This window comes from Diabrotica undecimpunctata, chromosome 4 (assembly GCF_040954645.1).
Source record: "Diabrotica undecimpunctata isolate CICGRU chromosome 4, icDiaUnde3, whole genome shotgun sequence".
Taxonomy (NCBI): Eukaryota; Metazoa; Arthropoda; class Insecta; order Coleoptera; family Chrysomelidae; genus Diabrotica; species Diabrotica undecimpunctata.
The window spans coordinates 60,725,691-60,746,213 of NC_092806.1; positions in this window are offsets into that span (position 1 = coordinate 60,725,691).

Sequence of the window (20,523 nt, forward strand, 5' to 3'; positions counted from 1 at the left end):
TATTCTTCTAAGAATAATCAAAACGATCGACAATATCTACCAAAACAACACATTGTAAGTAAAAGTAGAAGAATAACTAACCGACCCTAGTGAATTTTTCTAATTTCCATGGATTATTTTCAACTTTATCTTGCGATAGAAGATTTTATTTTTCTCGAAAATGAAAAAAACACTACACAAAGAGCCGAGATAACTGATATTCCAAAAAAAAGATTCAGTGTTTTCAACAGTCTTAGGTTTCTAGTGAAACATTTAGGCGTCGAATGTCGCTGTGGACCGAGCGCCGGCGACTGCCTTACCACTGAAGGTTTTTTCTAGAATACCATTTACCAGCAGTCTGTGAGCATCTATAGGGTCAGATTTTTAATCTGGGAAGAAGGCAAAATTGAAACTTGATTTATTGAATATTATTAATGACGAAATATTAAGAAAATGCCTAAAATAAATTTATACAAAATTAGAGAAGTATGTTTTAGAAACAAGCAACAATATTGTTATTAACTAGTTCTAACACCACTTCAATTAAACCACCAAATACTTCATCATAATAATTTCTAATATTCAAACATAACAAAACACAAAAACAGAAAATAATCACGAGAGGACAGAATACCGAACGCACTCCTAAAGTACGCAGGACCAGATCTGACCAAACAACTATTAAAACTAATCCAAAAAATAATGGAATAAAACAGAATTCCTTAAGAATGGAGATCAAGCATCCTAATATTTCTCTACAAAAAGGGAGACAAATCGGAGCCGAAAAATTATAGAGGAATTAATTTATTAAACACAACACTAAAATTACCAACTAAAGTGATAACAAATAAATTGCATGAAATTATAACAATAGCAGAAATACAACGAGATTTTTGGAAGGGAAGATCATGCACAGACGTCTTTATTTAGAATAAGGTAATTGCAAGAGAAATCATTAGAATACAACAATCCGACATATATATATTTAGTTTATCTTACAAAGGCATTTGGCTGGGTCAAACTAAAAGACGTTATACACTTACTATATACAAGAGATATTCTTCTAAGAATAATCAAAACGATCGACAATATCTACCAAAACAACACATTATAAGTAAAAGTAGAAGAAGAACTAACCGACCCTAGTGAATTTTTTTAATTTCCATGGATTATTTTCAACTTTATCTTGCGATAGAAGATTTTATTTTTCTCGAAAATGAAAAAAACACTACACAAAGAGCCGAGATAACTGATATTCCAAAAAAAAGATTCAGTATTTTCAACAGTCTTAGGTTTCTAGTGAAACATTTAGGCGTCGAATGTCGCTGTGGACCGAGCGCCGGCGACTGCCTTACCACTGAAGGTTTTTTCTAGAATACCATTTACCAGCAGTCTGTGAGCATCTATAGGGTCAAATTTTTAATCTGGGAAGAAGGCAAAATTGAAACTTGATTTATTGAATATTATTAATGACGAAATATTAAGAAAATGCCTAAAATAAATTTATACAAAATAAGAGAAGTATGTTTTAGAAACAAGCAACAATATTGTTATTAACTAGTTCTGGCACCACTTCACTTAAACCACCAAATACTTCATCATAATAATTTCTAATATTCAAACATAACAAAACACAAAAACAGAAAGTAATCACGAGAGGACAGAATACCGAACGCACTCCTAAAGTACACAGGACCAGATCTGACCAAACAACTATTAAAACTAATCCAAAAAATAATAGAACAAAACAGATTTCCTCAAGAATGGAGATCAAGCATCCCAATATCTCTCTTCAAAAATGGAGACAAATCGGACCCGGAAAATTACAGAGGAATTAATTTAATAAACACAACACTAAAATTAACAACCAAAGTGATAACAAATAAATTGCATGAAATTATAACACTAGTAGCAGAAGAACAACAAGGTTTTAGGTCGGGAAGACCATGCACCGACGCTATATTTATAATAAGGCAAGTGCAAGAGAAATCATTAGAATATAACAATCCGCCATATTTATGTTTCGTGGACATTGCAAAGGCATTTGACTGGGTCACAATAAAAGACGTAAACACTTAATTTCGGCAAGAGATGTATCTCTAGGAATAATCAAAACGATCGAAAATATCTACCAAAACAACACAAAAAAAGTAAAAGTAGTAGAAGAACTAACCGACCCTAGTGAAGTTGGCAATGGGGTAGGGCAGGGATATTCCCTAAGTCCTCTCTTGCACAACCTGATTTATGGATGAAATAATGAAAAAAGTAGGAACTAAAAAAGGATAACAAATGGGTGAAAGGCACCTTAAAATAATCTGCTATGCAGATGTCGCGATACTACTCTCTCAAAGTTAAGTTGATTTGAAACGTATGCTGCACCAATTTAATATATCCGCCAGAAAATTTAACATATTGTTTTCCCCAAAAAAGTCAAAATGCATGGTTACAACAGCAAAATGACTAAAATGTAAATTGGAGCAGTGATGTCAAATAATAGAACAAGTGTTGGATTTTAAATATCGAGGAACCACATTATCTAGCTACGGAAAGCTCGAAACCGAAGTGGAAGATCAAGTGAATAGAGCAGACAGAGCCGCAGGCCATACGATCATATAAGCCGAACGACAACAAACCGAGTAGTAAAGAAGGCAAGAGACGGTCCTTCAATAGGAAGACCACGAAAACGATTGCAGATTAACTTACTGGAGGCACATTGAAAAACAGACAGAGTCATGTCTATATAAAAAGAAGAAGAAAAAGAGAAGAAGAACAGAACACAAAACCTCGTAATGACCATATATTATTTTCAACTTTATCTTGAGCGAAAATGAAAAAACACTACACAAAAAGCTGAGATAACCGAAATTTTAGCTCGAAACCGAAGTGGAAGATCAAGTAAATAGAGCAAACAGAGCTGCAGGCTGCCCAAATGAAACAATATAGAGAAATAAAAATATCGGAAAAGAAACGAAAGGCAGAATTTACAAAACAGTCATCAGACCACTAATGACATACGCGGCAGAAACGACCTGACACAAAGAGTACAGAAACGATTTTAGAAACAGCAGAGATAAGAACATTAAGAAAAATTGATGGTAGGACACTATAGAATAAAACGATCATATAAACCGAATGACAACTAACAGAGTAGTAAAGACGGCAAGAGACGTTTCCCCAATACGAAGACGATCAGTAGGAAGACCACGAAAACTATGGAATGACAACTTACTGGAGGCAGATTGGAAAACAGATAAAGTCGTGTCTGTATAAAAAGTAGAAGAGGAAGAGAAGAATAACAAAACACAAAACCTTTTAATTTCCATATATTATTTTCAACTTTGTCTTGAGATAGAAGATTTTATTTTTCACGATAATGAAAAAGACGGATTTTTCTAGAATACCATTTACCAGCTGTCTGTAAGTATCTATAGGGTCAGATTTTTAATCTGACAGGAAGGACAAATTGAAATTTGTTTTATTTAATTTTATTAATGACGAAATAAAAAGAAAGTGCCTTAAATAAGGTATAAATTTCCAATTAACAAACATAATAAATCACAAAACTTTTCCATGTATTATGTCCAACGTGACAACGTGATGACGCAACAAATAATACCAAAGATATACATCAAATATTTAAGGTAAAAGTAGAGCTGAAAAATTAACAAACAAGAAAAGAAATTCAGTTGTATAGAAGACTCAGTTATATAGAGGAAATAATTTACTCAAAATTTCTTGATTTCTTGAAACTTTTATTTCGAATACCGTTTACCAGCTGTCTGTGAGTATATATAGGGGCAGAGTTTTAATCTAGGATGAAAGACAAATTAAAACTTGTTTTGTAATGCCTAAAATGAGGTAATACAAAATCAGAGAAGTGTGTACTAGTAATAAGCAATGAAAGCGATATGTTATAACTCTTAAACCACTTCATCAAACCAAAAAGTACTTTTTAACATAATAATTTCCAATAATCATAATATAATACATGACCTTTTAAATTCCCTATATTATTATATTCAACGTGACAACGTAATTAAAACACAACGAATGATACTAGAAAATATATATCAAAGATATAAGGTAAAAGTAGATCTGAGAAATAACTAACAACGAAAGACATTCTAATATTACAAGCATTACATTCGATATATTTAAAATAACTTCTTTATCGTTTTTGTTATGTGTTGCTATGGACCGATCACTGCTGGCTGATTTTTATTCCAGAATAAGTACTATTTATCAAAGCCGTACGCGAAAATGTATTTAGGTAGACGTCTATATTTTAATTTGGCAAAGAAAGAAAAGTAAAATCTTATTATAGGGAATAAATTAACAGGAAATAATCTGTAAAAAGAAGGATATGCAATAGAAAGATGGACAATAATAGAAATCTTTTGTAAATACGTATTTCTGACTCATTGGTCGTCATCGGTACGGTGTAGCCAACTAATAATAGCTGAGGCAAGTTAATAAAAAGGGTGAATGATTAAGTATAGATTTTTAAAAAATAAAAAAGACTTAATGGCAAAACTTTAAAAAGGTTCAAAAATGATTTATAAAATTTATTAAAACGATGCTAGGCAACCGCAAATACGTATTTACTAATATTATGCAGGTTTTTTGCAGTTGTTTTTCAGTTAGGTCTTCATTATTAATGTTCATTGGACCTTTTTAACTAAACTGTGAAATAATTTTTTCCGTTGCTGTACAGGTTTTGCAAGTGCTGTATAAGTGTTGACTCCACAATCAATAAGGACCCTTATCCTACAATAAATGGAACCTATCTATAAAGTTTTAAGATTAGAGGATATTGTTTGAAACAAAAATGTGTAAAAATACGAGTGAGAACGAAGAAGAAGAAGACATGACGATACCAAAATCAATAGGGTTCTTTCATACACCAAATATTTGAATTATATGATAAGTTTTAAGAAAGATTTAAAAAGACGTGAGAAAATGAAGGAAAAGGAAAAGAAGTCAAGTCGATCCCAAAATCAAAAGATCATTCTTACACCTTGGAAAACTTATGTGCCAAGTTTTAGAACTCCAGAAGTTTGCTTTTAACAAAATTAATAGGCCTTAGAAAATTAAGAAGAAAATAAAAACATGTTAAACCAAAATTAACAAAAAGACTTTGAAAAGAAATTTACGCCAGATTTGCTAGGGTTCCAATATGCTTATACCAATAGAAACGCACGTACTAAGTTTTAAATACCTAGGATTTTCGTACAAAACATAGAACAATCTGAGAAGAAGAAGAAAATTAAACAGTTTATTTATAATATATTATTTATATTACATTACAATAATCCAACTAACTTTCTTTTCAATATTAAGTTTAAACACAAACTGACCTATAAACTATAATAATATTAAAAGTTTAAAAACTTACCTGAAAAAAAATTCTGGAAAAATCTCCACTGGAATTCCTTACCTGCCAGCGAATGGCCACTAACTGAGGGGCTCCTGAAAGGTGCGCTGTTTATAGACCTGATTTGCATGCTGTATTTGTACCGGTTGGTTCTGGTTCGGTATTGGATTTTTCTGTGTGAAGGATATGGATAATGTAGGTGATTAGAATGGACATATAGGTAGAGAAGGAGCGGAAATAATGGTTCATGAATGTTTTTGGATGGGAATAAGAAATGATAAACGAAATAGTGTGATTGACTTCGCAGTGGCATGGAATTTGACTGTCATTAACGTTCTTTATCACGTTCTTTATGAAGACTGAAGACCAATATGTTACCTATAGTGGCGGGGGAGGAAAAGTGAGAAAGACTTTGTGCTGTGTAGAGGAAGTTAGATAAAAGACGTTACCAACTGTAAAAACATAAGGTTAAGTGTGTAGCTAATCAACATCGACTGTTGATAGTGAATGCGGAGATAAATGTAAGGCGGACAGGAAAGCAAGTAGGATACCAGAAAGTAAAGTGTTGGAAGTTAAAAGATAAGACTTGAGTCTTTAAGAGTAGAGTGCTGGAAGAGTTTGAGGAAAAAAGTAAATGACTGATAAGAAGCCAACGGTAAAGTTGTGGTGCGAGAGGAAGAGGAAGTACTAGATTAAACATCTGGTAAATGGCCTCCTAGAGACAAATAAACTTGGTGGTGAACAGTGCAACAGAAGGTTAGAGAGAAGAAAGAAGCTAGAAAGGGGTATGACAGATGTAAAAGAAAGGAAGATAAGGATATATACAGGTAGCAAAGCGCGCTATAGCTACTACTAAGGAAATATAGTCTGCACAGTGTATGAAGAATTTGAGATACCCGAGGGAATTGCTAAAACAAGGGACATCAAAGGACTTGACCCTCGTGAGGCAAATTAAGAGTGCAGATGGAAGAGTGTTAAGAACCGATGTTGAAATAAAGCAAATCCGGTATGAGTACTTTAAAAAGTTGCCAAATGAAGAACACCAGGGAAGAGACGGAGGATGCGGATTCCCAAATGTGAAAATAATACCAGGGATAGCAAGACATGAAGTTGTTGAGGGGTTAAATGGTATGTAAAACGGTAAGGCAGTGCAACCTGATGAAATGCTTATGGAGGTTTGAAAGACTCTTGGAGAGAAAGGGGTTAATATTTTGTAGCAAATAATGCGTAGGATATATGAAGAAGAAAGGATGCCCAATGCATGGAAAGAGGGTGTGATGTTATCATTGTATAAAGATAAAGGAAACATTTAGGACTGTAAGAACTATAGAGGGATAAAGTTAATGTCGCATACAATGAGAATCTGGAAGAACACTGTAAAGTGAAGGTTCAGGAGAGAGACATCAATAGGAGAAGAACAGTTTGAGTTTGTGCCAGGAAGGAGGACAACGGACGCTTTGTTTGCTTTAAGACAGTTGATAGAGAAATACGGCGAGAAAAAAAGAGAGCTATATTTGGTATTTATAGATCTTGGGAAGGCGTACGATACAGTTCATAGAGAAGAGCTATGGAGATGTATGGGAGAGAAATGGGTTTCCGAGGAGTACGTAATGCTCGTGAAGGAAATGTATGAGGGGGCATACACCAAAGTAAGGACTTGTGCGAATTGAGGACCGAAATTTTACCAGTCACGGTTGGTTTGCATTACGGCTCTTTAAAGTCCTACCTGTCTAATCTTGTTATGGATGTACTGACAGAAAAAGTAGGGAGAGAGCTCCTTGATCAATGCACTTTGGTGATGATATCGTGTTAGTAGAGGAGAGCAAGGAAATATTGGAGGGGAATTTGGGGTGTTGAAGAAGGGCTATTGAAGAGGGAGAACTACGGACTAGTTGGTTTAACTGGAAGCGAATGAGCGAGGTACTTTGTGATATAAAAATCGGGGAAGAGCTGAAAGCAAAAATATACAAGAGTGTGGTGAGACCTACATTGGTGTAGGTTTAAAAGATTCAGGAAAATAAGATAGAGGTAGCTGACATAAAAATATTACGGAGGATGTTGAGTAAGACTAGAAAGGACAGGATCAGGAACCACTTAAAAGTTGATGGAAGGAGAGGTAGAGGAAAACCGAGGAGAATATGAAAGGACTGTGTGGCAGAGGACTTGAGAGAGAAAGATTTTGGGTAAAAACCGGTAAACAGAAATGAGTGGCAACGAAGAGTAAGGAACATCGACCCCTGTAAATAAAAAAAAAGCTGAAGAAGAAGAAGAAGGATTCCTGTTTTTGGAGTTATCCCGTATGTTTTGGACGATTTTTTGTTAATGACTTAAGACCGGAATAGGAGTCGAGGTGGGAGTTTGATGGAGCTTAACTTTGTGCAATGAGTTTGAGAAACCACAGAAAACCAATCTTCCCATGTCCTTGTGTAAATTAAATCGACTATGAAGGAGTTATGTAGTTTTGTCGATGGCCAGTGGGTGCATTCTAGGAGCTAGAGCTTAGGTGGGATGTAACGGGATTAAAATCTGGTTTGTATAAATCTTTGATTTATAAAAAAGTTGAAGGTTGACACTACGAATGCGTGTCCGTACATATTTCAAAAGATCTCGCAAGAGGTATTGGCAGGAGTTTTCTCAGGCAAGACATAGAAAAAGATCATAGGAATGAGGTTAAATATCGATTTTATGTCCGAAGTGAGTTCGTATGAGGAAATTTGTCTAGGGAGGTGACTGTATGTGTGTGTTTCTATGTTGTGGGAGCACTTTTTCTGGCGGGACATTTGTGTGAATATGCCGAGTATGTGCCGCAATAGGTTAAACCGGATGGTGCATCTGCCATTTATATGATTTGTGATTTTGTCCGCAGTTTCGAGGGATTGTAGCTCTTTTTTGGTATTCTGTGTTGTGACGTTCGCTTTGGCAGCATCTAGAACAATATTTTAAGCGCATGGGGTGACGTTATTCGTTCCAGGGTTCTCACAACGTATAATCTTCAGTGTTTCAGTGCTTCTGAGAATTTTTTTTCTGAGTTCTCGAAGACTTGAATAAAGTGTATAGGGATGTTATTTTAGCGGACAAATATTCTGGCAATTTAAACGTTAGGGAGGTGGCCTTATGATTAATGGTCTTCAATTTTTTTTTGTAAAAAAATTTTGTTAACGCCTGTCATGACGAGATGAAGGTTTGATTGGATTTTGGTTGCGACTTTTGTGGAGTGTTATTGAAATATATGGGGCCAATAGTGTTATCACGATATGGTTTCTTAGTTTTGTCTGGAATTCGTGAATATTTAGGGGTTAAGGTTTAGGGTTATGTGTTGAGGGGTGCTGTTTTGTCTAATGAATAGACTTTTAAGTGGAATATGTTATTGGGAAGAAGTTAGTTTGATTATGAATATTGTTGAGAAGTTTTTTGTTGGCAAATGTTTGGTGGGATGTGTTCTATAAGGTATTTGCTTGGGTTGTGTTGTCTTGTGTTATTTTGTTGCTTGTGTGTGATGGTTGTAGGGGATGGTTCGGAGCGATTGTTTGAGTTGATTTTTGTGTAGATTGAGTTGTATGTGTTTCGTTTTTTGTTTTTTGATTGTAAGGTTGGGGGGTAAAGGTTCAATAGATTGTTTCTGTCGCAGGTTCATGTTGTGTGTTGTGTGTAACTGTAATGTTAATGTACTGTAATATGGGATACAAGGTATAAGGGGTGATGTGTTGATTTTGGATTTGGTTGTAAGTGTGGCGGATTTGTAAGGAGAGTTGACTGTAAGTGACTTGAATTCTGATAGATGGGTAGATTTTAAGTTTAAAATAAATAATCGGTTGAATCTGTGTTGACTGCGGAATTATTAAGGAATGCGTGCGTTTAGATTTGTTTATGTGATGTTTTCTGTGACTGGACGGCGGTGTGGGATGAATGTTTTTTTGTTGGATCTGTTTGTGATGATTACGTATTTGGCTTCGTTGGTTCGTTGTGTAAAGGTAGGCTATCTTATTCAACTTGTTTACGTAGACTACAAATAAATTGTTTCCGTCTTCTAACATATCCAGAACAATTAGGATTAGTGGGGTTTGACTGCAGAATTTGGTTAGAGATGTGGTTTATCGTGTATTTTGTATCGTGTAAGTGTGTTGCATCGAGTGATGCAAGGGACTCTTCGTTCTAGTAATCGTAATAGTTCCATATACTCACCGCTGCTTCCCTGAGTTTCTCAGTTGTTTGATGAACCGGGATGAGCGTAAGTATACCGACTGGTTATTAATCTCTTCTAATAGGAGATTAATACTCGACTATTAGTAACTCGACTACTGTATTTGTATGAGTTCTAAGTTGAGATCTTTTGAGGGTTTTTTGACATAAAGTTGTTTGTGTATTGTGTCATTTGTTTAATGCCATATTTTAACGAGCTGCCTGAGTTTAAGGTATCTAAGAAAATTTGTAGTTGGTTGTAATACTCTGTGATTTATGGAGTGACTATGAATGATGACTTTTGATGTGTATTTTAATGTGTGTAGTGTCTTTGTTGTGTGTAGTTAGGAATTTGTGTGTTGTATGTCATGTCAGTGTTTTGACTGTCACTTGATGTGTAAGTTTTTTGAATATCAGATCTGAAATGGTCCAGACTATGACCTGGAGGATGGTAATTGTTGTGTTGTGTGTTTGTGGTTGCGTGATATGTAAACGGAGATAGCTCGAATTGTGAGGCATATTTCGGCTAGATGGAGTTTTTTATTAGAAGGATTAGCAGGATTAGCAGGATTTTTGCGACAGTCATCAATACGTAAATTGTTCACAAAGTGGCACAGCTCGAGTACTGTTCTACGGATCGTGACATATGAGGTCTTGTCGGAAAGAGAAGAAGGTAGCTAGTACAATTGCGAAAAAAACAAATGTATCGGCATTGCCAAAGTGGCATTACATTAGATCTCCGTTGTTATTGGTCCTATTCCAGCGTGGGATACATTTAATAAAAGAGGAGGGGATAACGATAAAAAACAAACAAGGCGACTACCAAAAATGCATTGCACAGTATCTTGATTATTAATGAACGTATAATTACATACGAGATATAGGGCACTACGGATGAAAATAGATCTACTAAAAACCTACTTAAGTCCAAAAATTTTGATTTATTGACTTTAAGAAGGCCTCTGACTGAAAACAAAATAAACAACTCATACAATTCTAACACGCGATATACAAATGAAAGGGGAGGGGATAACGATTATATGAAAATATAACAACAAACAAAGAGACTACAAAAAGAGCGCCAGACAGCATCTTCGATCTTAATGAGTGTAGAGTTACATACCAGATATCATAGGTCACTATGAATGAAAATAAATTTACTATAAGACAAATTTTGATTCATTGTCTTAAAAAAAGGCCTCTGGCTGAGTACAAAATAAACAACTGATCGAAACTTAATTTTCGACATAGGATATAACAAATATATTAAGATAGCAAAAACAAACTATTCGACTACCAAAATTGCACTACACAGCATCTTCTTTATTATTGAACGTATGGTTATGGTTATGGTAGATCGGAGCAGGGCCCAATTGTAGCGCTTTATATTTAATATCTATATAATAATATAAATTCTGTTTTAAGTTTTGTATTCAGTTGTTTTTGTCGTTGAAAACGATTTGTTTACATTCGAGTCCCCTAATATTCCGGTTGAAAAAGAGGTTCTTAGAAAAAATATTGCAAGTCAGGTATTCAATTTTTCTAAAACGTAATAAAGCTGAGAATATTTTTTTTTGTCTTAATTTACATTAAAATTCTCCTATTCTCTGTATGTATTGTGAGGTAAAAAATTTCCAGTTACCCAATTTAAAAGTAAATAATCAAGATGTTTTTTTGTCGGTTCGTTGCTAAGAACGAGGTCAAGAGTGGTATTTTGTTTGTTTAGGTTCGTAGACCACAAACTGGCTGGTGACGTGAAGGGAAATTATTTGGCGTTGAATTTTGTAAAATGTAACGCAGAAAAGAGTGAAGCAGGAGATTTTAAACGGAGAAGACGTTTTGCGGACTTTGAATCAAGGATCGATTCAATGTTCTTGGTGGTAATGTCTTAAGACCGGTTAAGGTGATTAATTTACTCTTTGCAAATAATTGCAGTTTAGAAAAGAGTAACCACCAAAAGATTTGTGTAGATACCGGAAACTGATGAAATTATTATATAGGATGTCCCCGTCGTTAGCTTGCTTCCTCCACCGAACCTAATTTACATCTCTTGATCGTTCGTCCCTGAGTATGGAAATGGTTGCTTTGTCCCTGTTGGAGAATATGTCCAGATAGATGTCCCATAGATGTTTAATAAGTTTTTTTTTAAGTTAAGTGCGAAACAGTGAAATTCAGGTAACTTTTTAAGCGATTAAATTTTAAAGTAAAGACAGACATTTTTTTGCTAAAGTAATAATTGCTTTCATAACAATTTAAAAATTGTAATATTTAACAATTTTAATTTGATTATTATATATAAAAGATATTTCATATATAAGGTTAAATTTTAAGATATTTTCATAAACAAGGATATCTTTAATTTTTAATAATCTAATTTGGCCATATTAATAAATAACCTAGGAACCATTTCGAAAATTTTTGTAGCAATCTCCTTTGTAAACAGATAGACACGTAAGTTTTTTTTATTCTGTATTTTGCAACTATTTATATAGTATATTTGTATTTTTGATAACTGTTTGTGGTAAGACACAATAAATGTTAAATTTTGTTTCTTAACATTTGTTTCTTTTTTTAACTTTTTAACTCAAAAGTTTTTTTTTAAGTTAAGTGCGAAACAGTGAAATTCAGGTAACTTTTTAAGCGATTAAATTTTAAAGTAAAGACAGACATTTTTTTGCTAAAGTAATAATTGCTTTCATAACAATTTAAAAATTGTAATATTTAACAATTTTAATTTGATTATTATATATAAAAGATATTTCATATATAAGGTTAAATTTTAAGATATTTTCATAAACAAGGATATCTTTAATTTTTAATAATCTAATTTGGCCATATTAATAAATAACCTAGGAACCATTTCGAAAATTTTTGTAGCAATCTCCTTTGTAAACAGATAGACACGTAAGTTTTTTTTATTCTGTATTTTGCAACTATTTATATAGTATATTTGTATTTTTGATAACTGTTTGTGGTAAGACACAATAAATGTTAAATTTTGTTTCTTAACATTTGTTTCTTTTTTTAACTTACCTTTTTTTGAGTTTCCGTTTGAAAAAGATATGTTTCTTTATGTTTAATAATTATTTCCCTAGTTACAACTAGCTGTTGTAATGGTTATAATTAGGCACCTCGAAGTGGCGCTCTTTATAAATTACTAGAGGTGTTTCCTGTTTCCTTTTGTTTTGTTTGTCCCAAGTGATTCATGACCCTTTGTTTCATTGTGTAGCTGCCCCAATCCTACCCCCTGTCATTTACTTACCCACGACCCCAGCTCTCCAGTTAACCCCTAAGTGCCGTTCGCACAAGTAACGATTATTTTGCTTGACCTCCATTAGTTTCTGTCCCCAATTTTCTACCCCTATCTCCTTACCCTGAGGTAGGCAAAAAATATATCGTTACACAATTGTGAGCCCTTCAGGCACTTAGACCTGACTAGTACTAAAGGGCTCTCCAATCACAGGTTTGAGTCTCACAGGCAGAGTAGATAAGCCCTGTATTGCCAGAGCGTTAGCCCGTTCCTTCCCCTCCATGCCTGTGTGTCTCGGTACACATACCAAGTTAACCCTATTGGTCAGCGCATTATCAGTAAGTGCTCTTGCACTTGCTGATGATGGTTTTTGCACTTTAAAACTCAAAAACCAGCTATAATCTATAAGCTATAACAAAAATAATCTTTAGGATAAAAACGAGTGAACAAAAAAACATCCAAAAAATGCCTGATATTTAAATTTCCTTTTATAAAAAATGACCAAATTAACTGAGTACCTACTATTTCCGATCGTACATTTAGTTCTGGTGGTCTTTGAGTATTGTTTACACGTATCCACTATGGATTTACCTCACTTCAATACTTTAAATTTGCCCGATTTACATTCCCACAGAGTGTAAATAATATTGCTTCGTCGAAAAAAACATTTTTACCGAAGTTCTCGTCATTATTATTACACCACTAAAATGTAGTCTTCAGTCGTAGTTAACTTCATTTAATTCTTGCAACAAATGGATTTTGTAGGGTTTAAATTAATTCTTATGTAAAACACGTAAGTCTGAAGAATGACCTACATCATATATTTGTGCAGTTTTCCACATCCACATATATCGTAAGGATATATGTGGATTTTTGTCTAAACTCTGCATTCAATCTATAGTTTTTATTATTTAAATGGAAATAAGCCACAATTAAGGTTAAAGTAAATTTAAATTAAAAAAGTAAATTTTTAATAAGGTTAAAGTAAATTTATTGACGTGTCAATTTCCACTTCGGAAATCGTTCTCAAAATTCAAACATTTCTCAAAACTAATGTTTGTATTTTGAGAACAATTTCTGAAGTGAAAATTGAAACGTCAATAAATTTACTTTAACCTTTAATTGTTGCTTATTCCTTTTAAATAATAATTACCTTAAAATGTCACAAGAAAATAGCTTCAGAACAATATCTAAAGTTTTATTGTAATGTATAACAGTTCATAATGTATAACATCTATCTGTTCGAATGGTATTATTGAACAAGTTAGGTACTTTTTAATTCGCTCTTTTTTATTAAAAACTTTCTTTATTGTAACACATAAAATAACTATCAGCTTTAGTTATTAATACAATTTATTTTACAAAGCTTTTCAATAAACGTCAAGCTATTGTTAGTTTTAAAAATTATTGTCAAATTCACAGAACTCTAAATTTATTGAATTACTTCAACACTCTTTGGCACTAAGAAGTTTTATATATTTAAGACCTTCACGACCAGACAAAATACCAAATATTAGATATTGTTGAACTCGTATTGAAGTAGGGATTTCAATAATAATACAATTTACAGAGTTTTATATAGAAAACCAAAGTGACTAATATTGATAATGATATTAGAAAAACCTTAAACCTGGCAACATTGCAAGCATCACATTTAAAATCTCTATATTACAGAATAGGCGTATCTTAGTTCTTGTACAATTTGGACCATCCATTTAAGAGATAATTAGGCGTTTTCAGACTTTTAATCCACTCTGTATATACAGGGTGGTGAATCGTCAAATGGGCCATAGGAAACCCAGTGGAAAATTCTAAATTGTTGAATTCCTGCTTCCCTAATTATTTTACACCAAAAGTCAAGAAAAACTATTTGTAGAGGACTTAAATATGTATCGAAAACAAATGTTAAAATTGTTCTACGAATGAAACCCATTCGAAAATTTTGCAAGAATATAATACATTTGTCAGGCAACCCCTTAAAGTCAGGCCACACGCTGTGCAAGAATGTATATGACACGTTGCGTTTGGTCATATTGATGTTTCTGATATTTGACAATATTTGAATTGCCAAAATTTTTATTTTGTTATTTATTGTTTAAAAAACAACAAAGTTGATTAGAAATGTATTCAGTTGAGGAGAAAGTAGCAATAATAAAAATGTTTTATTCGGGCAATAGTGCGCAAATTGTCAGTTCTTTATTTAGCGTAAGATATCGCAATAAACTAATTCCAAGTCATTCAACAATTCAAAGGATTTCACAAAATTTTCAAAACACTGGGACCGTGATTTCTAATTGTACCTGTACAAACAATATTGCTGAGGAACCAAGAAATTTAGAAAATCAAAATTAAATAAATGTATTAACAGCAGTTGTAGAAAATCCAAAAACAAGTTCTCGAACCATTGCAGACCAGTTTAATATTCATAATTCCACGGTCTTAAAAATTTTGAAAATGAATAATTTCCGTTCATATAAATTTCAATGGCTTCAAGAACTAAGAGAAGGAGGTGTTGAGTGACGAGCGGAATTTTGTTATGAAAATTTAGAGAGGGGTAATGCAGACAGACAATTAAAAAAAACATTTTGTTTAGTGATGAATGTACATTTACATTAAATAATGAACAAATGTTCAACATTATAGGATTTGGCCGACAGGAAAGCCTGAGGATATTATTGAAAGCCATACCCAATATCGTAGAAAAATAAATGTCTGGTTAGGAACATTTGAACACAATATTATTGGACCATTTTTCTCTGAGGAAAATTTAAATTCAAAAAAGTGTTTAGACTTGCTACAAAAAGAGATTTTACCCAGATTTGCAGAAATAGCTCTAAATGAAGAAGAAATTTGGTTTCAAATGGATGGATGCCCTGCGCACAATAACTGGGTGGTTAAGGAATTCCTTAAAAACAGCTTTAATAATTGTTTGATTGGACCTGACTGTAACACTAAGTGGCACCCGACATCGGGAGATCTAGCTCCAAACGATTATTTTATCTGGGGGCATCTAAAATTAAAAATTAATTCTGGCAAAAAATTTACAGATATAGAAGCATTAAAATTAAAAATGCGAATTATTAAAGAGTGTGCAACAATAACGCCAGTAAAACTATATTGAAATTCTTTGAATTGTTGTATAACCTGAAATTGAATTGGAGTGTATTATAATTATATCTTACATTAAATAAATATCTGGCGGTGCTCGCACTATTACCTGAATATAACATTATCTCGATTTTTCGTGATAACTTTATTGCTTTGTAAACAATATAATTCAATGCTTACATAATAATATTTATTGTTAACTAGTAGTAGTACTATTTGCTAAAATTTGTTGTTTATAATTTAATCATAAAATAAAAATATTGACAATTCAAAATTCAAATAGGGTAAATGCACCATTTGTTGGCCATGTGCTAGTTATTGGCCTACTAATATGTTTTGATTAGAATTAGGAAAATGTTGGTATTTTGTTAATTCTAACTACTTTTTTTTAAGTTTGGCAACATGTCTCCTAGAGTATGACACATCTAGTTTCAAGTAACCATTAAATTTTAGTCAGTATTCGATGTTGAATGAGACACTGTTCTGTGCCGCTAGTTTGCAACCAAAATTTTGTTATTTACCTATAGAAACTTGTGTTGGTCGGTAAGTACTATATACTGCAATTTACTTTCTACTTTATATTTTATGTTTTTGTGAGAATATAGTGTAAGTCCTATTCCAAACTGCATAACGAATATAACGTTATTTATACAAATAACGTAAATTTTAAGGTGGCAAACTACTAATGCGTGAAATTACCAATGTATCAGTTATTGGGATAGATGGCCATTAACTGAAACATTAGATTTTGTAAGAATCTAGTGATTGACATATGTTAATAACTAGTGTTTTATACGTGGCCAATAACTAATTATTATAAATTGTTTTAGAAAATATGAAAAAACGATCTAAAACTGAAAACAATTATAAAAAAAAGTATTCCGAAGACGATGTTAAACAAGCCTTAGAGTTAATTAAAAATGGTATGAGTGAGCGAGAAGCCTCAAGAATTTTTAATATTCCCAGAGCCACTATACGTTACCGAAAATTTGTACGGAGTCCTTAATGTCGTCAACATTAAGGACTCCGTTCAATCATTTTTAGAGAGTAACCCTAGAGTTAATCCATTTGTTGAAAATAGACCAAGTAGAACATGGCTATCAGCATTTCTAAAGCGCAATCCCAACATTTCGCTAAGGACTTCAGAGGGAGTGACATCAGCAAGTTCAAACATTAACCAAAGGGATATTACCAAATGGTTTGACAACATAAAATCTTATCTAAATAAAAAAGGACTTTCAGACGTTCTTCAGGACCCAACAAGAATCTTCAATGGTGACGAGACATGTTTTTATTTATGTCTCAAAAATAAAAAGGTTTTGGCTATGAAGGGTTCCAGAAACGTCTATGAAATTAAACATAACCCAAAGGTTAACTTAACAGTTATGTTCACATTTTCTGCAATAGGCAATATTTTACCTCCTATGATAATTTATCCCCATAAAAGATTACCAAATGATATACTAAGTGCTGTGCCGAATTCGTGGGGTATTGGTTTAACTGAAAATGGTTGGATGGACAACAAAAACTTTTATGAATATATTGGAAATATATTTAACCCTTATCTAGATCGAAATAATATTACACGTCCGGTGATACTTTTTGTTGATGGGCATAAAACCCATTTAACTGTACAGACAAGTCAACTTTGTACAGATTTAAAAATTATTTTAGTAGCTTTATATCCTAATGCCACAAAATTATTGCAACCAGCGGATGTGGCTGCATTTAAGCCTCTAAAAATGCTTTTTGGAACAAAGCTGTGCTTCAGTTTAGGAGAGACAACCCCCCAAAAGTGTTAACGAAAGTACAGTTTGCCCCTGTTTTAAAATCTGCTATAGATAGGTTAAATCCAGATGTTATCAGAAGTGGGTTTAGGGCATTTAGTGGGTTTAGGGTATATTTCCTTGGAATTCTTCTGCTCTTGACTATTCAAAATATCTTGGGAAAGAATTTGAAACTGAAGATAATCTGGATGAGCACAATGATTGACCAACACTTATTGATCTAAATACAACAATTTCTTATAAACAATTTTGTGAAATAGTTGGCAATGACAAAATTAAAAAGCTATGTCGAAATAATTGTAAAACTCAATCTAATGATTACCAAATATTGAAACAAATCTTTTCAGCATTTACAGAAAAATCATCGGTAGAAATTTCTACAAACGACGAACAAGAAAATATTTTAGACGAAGAAGTAAAATTTTTAGACACAAGTGAAGTAATTTTCGATATAAATGATATACCTGTAATAATAGATGATACTGAAATTGTAAACATTCCTGAAATCGAGAACGAAACCTTGATGGTACCTGAGAATGAAATTTTCAACATGCAAAGAATACAAGAATATACAAATCAAGCTGAATCAAGTTTGACAAAAACGGTTAAAGAAGGTCACAAAACCAAAAAACCGGAAATATCTGGATATATCTGAAAATATATCTGTAAATGCTACAAATAAATCTATTGCGACTTACTTAATATAATAAAAGGAAAGAAGGAAACTCAAAAGCTTCCATTTGTTCTAACTTCATCAGATAGAAGAAAAATAGAAAAAGAAAAAATGGAAAAAAAATTAGAAGAGGAGCGTAAAAAGGAACAGAGGAAACTTGAAAGAAAAGAAAAACAGAGTATTAAGGAAAATCAAAAGAAAATAAAAAGCTCGAATAATAAAAATCCCAAAATATTAGCTAAAACTGTTAAGTCTTAAGAGAAAAGTAGACAACCCATAGAAATGACCTCAGCAAAATTAAAAAAAGGTGTAAAAGTTCACATTCCTATTGAAAAATATCAAAAAAAGATAAAATAAGCATTGAAAGTGTTTTCTCCTCTAAACCAGGAAAGTAGAAGTAACAATATTGAGGTTTTTGAGCCACTACTACCTGAATTTGTCAAAGTTCCTATACCAGAATTTCATTCTCACACAAAATCATCAAGCTCTGTAAATAACCAAGATAATATTGACATTTTCAAGCATTCACCTACACCAGAAGTGAATTTGACATTATCTCCGCAAATATTTCTCGCCCACACTAAATCTCCAAGCTCTGAGAAAAAAATTGTACACAAACGGAAATTATTTGATGATAATACAGATTTTACAGATCAGTCCTCAACAAAAATTACAATTCTATCTGATAATTTATTATCAAATATTCCTTCCCACTTTGAAAATCGAAACTTGGTATCAAACGTTCTTCCGCGTCTTAAAAATAAAAACTTGGTATCAAACATTCCATCACATTTTAAAAACCAAAAAGTTACTAAAGGTGCGTGTTATCTATGTGTACTAAATATTACAGAGTGTAAAGAAGGCATTAGATGTCAAATATATCTTAGAACATATCATGTAACTTGCATAACAAGATTCTATGGCGACACAGATCAAGTATATGTTTGCGAATCTTGCCAAAATAAAAAATAAAAGTTTACTTTGACATGTGTTTTTTTTGTGTCCACACTCATCACAAAATCCTTGCTTACCCAAATACCTACCTATCTATCTATTTTAACTTACGATCGAGCTTCTTTGATTTTTCTCTTTTTACCATCCGTTTCTTTTAGGACTATATTTGAATCATTCCATTGAACCCTATGTTCATTATCCCATGCATGTTTACATATTTGAGATCTATCAAATTCTCTATTTTTAATATAGGATTGATGTTCACTTGTTCACAAAGAAGCGGCTCTAATTATGCTAAATGAGACCAATTGTGTCGCGAATTCCTCGGCAGAATGTAGTAGGATCTGGTTACCCATATTGAAAGAGGAAGTTATTAAAAAGAAAATACCAGTATTGGTAAGTCAGTAACATATAGAGAATACATCATTTATATTTTTTAAATAACAAACATATAAAATCGGAATTTGGTATTTATTGAAGGTAAAATAAATGCAAGATCAAATACTTACCATGTCGGGATAGTATTATGAGGTTTTTTTCCTGGTTTTTCCCTCATAATTTACTATGGAATCACTAACGGGAGAATTTTACTGTCATCATGGCATGTATTTGTCTTTTTAAAGACGAATTACATGTTATGATCTTTTCTGACGGATATTCTCAAGTTAAAGTTGATTTCATGTAATCGAATGAACTATCTTATAAGTAAAGTCGTCCCAGGAACGCAACTCAACAATATTGGCAATATCATTTTAAAGTCGTCTACTTTAAAATGTATAATGTATGTCTGAATTGTCAATATAAATGAGTCAGATAAAATTAAATTAATAGAAGAATTTTTCACTAAGTAACAAAAACAAAATTTGTTTAATTTACTAATGTTTGTATTTTGAGAACGATTTCCGAAGTGGAAATTGAAACGTCAATAAACGTATTTTAACCTTTAATTGTGGCTTATTCCCAGTTAAATAGTAATTAACATATAAAATATTTTCACACATGAAATATTAACGTAATAAAATTTTGCAATATGTAGAAATAATAATAAAATTCCATGGTGTTAAAAATAGGTACAATAGGCCACAGTGACAAAACATTTCATAGATATATCGACGTGCTCTCCTTAAGAGGCCAATAACTGGTGCTCTTACCCTATTGTCAAATATCAGAAACATCAATATGATCAAACGCAACATGTCATACACATTCTTCTACTGCC